The sequence below is a fragment of the Periplaneta americana genome, chromosome 16, assembly GCF_040183065.1.
Source record: "Periplaneta americana isolate PAMFEO1 chromosome 16, P.americana_PAMFEO1_priV1, whole genome shotgun sequence".
Taxonomy (NCBI): domain Eukaryota; kingdom Metazoa; phylum Arthropoda; class Insecta; order Blattodea; family Blattidae; genus Periplaneta; species Periplaneta americana.
This window is the reverse complement of record NC_091132.1, coordinates 45,300,469-45,302,895: the sequence shown is the minus strand read 5'-3', so window position 1 is coordinate 45,302,895 and position 2,427 is coordinate 45,300,469. Positions and strand designations below refer to the sequence as shown.

Sequence of the window (2,427 nt, the reverse complement as noted above, 5' to 3'; positions counted from 1 at the left end):
TTCCCAAATATTGGGTGAAATTATTCATATGCAAGGATGCTTCCATGTCAACTTTGCGGTATAATTTTGCAGCAAAAATTACAAAAAAAAATACTCAGTAGATGACTACATACACTATAACAATGGAAAAGAGTTTCAGTTTTTAAACAGTGTAAGGTTGGTGAGAATAGTAACAAACATGTCGACTACAACACTTACACTTAGGACTACAGAAAGGCATTGCATATTTACGTCCTTTCAGTATTATGATATTAACTTGTCTTTTAAACGATCCCTGTATTTAAAACATTGAAATGAAATGTATGAAATTAAGGTTTATGATTAAGTTATTCAAAATAAATGCTCGTAAGTATATCTTTGACTGCTATTTTATTCACATAATTTAACACAACAAATACACTTAAATAAGGCGGCTAAACGTGCAAATGTGAATTGCTGTAGCTGGATGCCTTGTGGTGAGACTCGCCTTCTTCAGTTTGGTGGTGGTGGGTTTCCACCTTCTTCTCGTGATGGATGGGGTGAACAGCGTGACCTGTTTTGTGCACGTGAGCGTGGAATCCGGTGTGTTTGTCAGCGTTGTAGTGTACAGTACGGATAGTACCGTCAGGTTCCACCAACATGTAGTGACCCTCGACCTTGTGTCCATCTCGTTTCTCAGCCTGTTCCTTGATGTCGTGAGTGTGTGGATCCTTCACTCCGTACTTGAATTCGTACTTGGGATGTGCCTATTGAAAATACAGAAATGGAATTAAAATCATTATGTCAGTAAAGTAAAAACGCTAATGGTTTTAATGTTAAGCATTACAAAAGAGTTATATCATAATTAAGAAAGTAATATTAAATAAATTATGATATAACAAATTTAAGTGTTGTTTGCTAAAATGGATGTGTAATATTATAAATTTATCTAATTTCGATACATTCTCAATATACTTACATACAAATGTTATTAATGTAGTTGAATTATCATAAAATTATCTTACGTTTAATATGCTAGAATATCGAAAAGAAATTCTTACATGGTGATGTTCTTCATGATGATCACCAAATGATACGGCACAGAGCACAAGAAGTATTGTAGCTACCTGGGAACGAATAAAGAGTGAAACAATTATGTCTATTATTACAATGGTGTGCCTGGGAACATACAATTTATTTTGAGGTAAATATTAATTTAAGCAATTATTGTGAATACTTACAGCTAGTGTTTCCATGGTAAATGTGGTAGATTGCTGCTTGATGTTGGTTCACAAGCTTCTGTCATTTAAAAATCGTTGCTCCTTTATATATAATAGGTAAGGTGTTATGCTGCGGTACGTAAATGTCCAGGGAATGTAAGGAATGAAGATCCAGCATTGTCGACTTCCTTAGCTTTTCCGGATAGAAAATCAACACGCACGTTAGATGTTACTTTAATATTAACTGTACGTTTATGCAAAATTCAAATATTTATTAAAGTGGAGGCAATTGATACCAAAAATTTTGATTACGATATGAAATATAAATTCCCAACGAAGAGAATTAAGCTCGTATCTCTTCAGCCTATTTTGAAAATATATAACACTTACGAAAAGCGATCCATAATAAGCTAAGTGAACCCAAAATTTAATATATGTGCTGAAACTGATAGGATATTCTTGCTCTCACTTTGGTACGATGAATTAAATCTGTCATCCGAACGAAATTTGTTCAGTTTTACTATATAAATATTCTGTTTGTATATAGAAAAAGAGTATCATGGATGTAACACCCACTTTATCATCATATGTGTTACGCATTTCATGCTAATTCATGAATTTTGGATGATAAGGTGTCATACTTACGTTCTTAAAATATTATTCATAGGACGAAAATAAAATAAATCGTTTAATATGCACCAAAATATGAAGGTAATCTTATATTTTCAAGAAAGAACACTAAAATAATTTTGCAACTGCAACTTCCAATACTTTGACTTAACGGACACAGACAATGTCACGAGGAAAAGTGAATCATTAAATGCAATCAATAAATCATCTGTTACTTCTTTACACTTTCTTAAGGGGTTTTATGGGTAAAATTAAAACAACCATATCTCCACACTCATTGCAAAATTGCACACATCTTCATATGAGCTTTCTTTACTCAGAACAGTCCATAATGCATTCGTGAAATAAAGATGATAGGCATGTTAAGAACTTCGTCATCGTAAAATGGTGTTAGGTAGAATTTGATAATGTTTGGTGGTGTCTTACTGGTATTGCAATGTGCGTGTAAGTATTTCGTATGCAAAACATAGAGATTCGTAAAAATAGAAAGGTCCAAGCCTTCTGAGCAAAAGCGAATCGTCATGCCATACATTCCTTGCATATCAATATACTGCAACGTTGATTCTTCAGCTATCCTATAAAAGACGAAACAAAATTTTAATTGACAGTCTTGAGGTAT

At 33.1% G+C, this 2,427-nt stretch overlaps 1 long non-coding RNA gene across 1 annotated transcript; it reads right to left on the bottom strand.

Annotated features, from left to right (window-relative positions):
* Positions 1-354: 354 nt before the first annotated feature.
* On the bottom strand, positions 355-1,107 carry LOC138716207 (uncharacterized). Its single transcript, XR_011336587.1, has 2 exons — positions 1,020-1,107; positions 355-725 (listed from the first exon to the last, which is right to left on the bottom strand). It is a non-coding gene; the product is annotated as an uncharacterized lncRNA (long non-coding RNA).
* Positions 1,108-2,427: the final 1,320 nt, after the last annotated feature.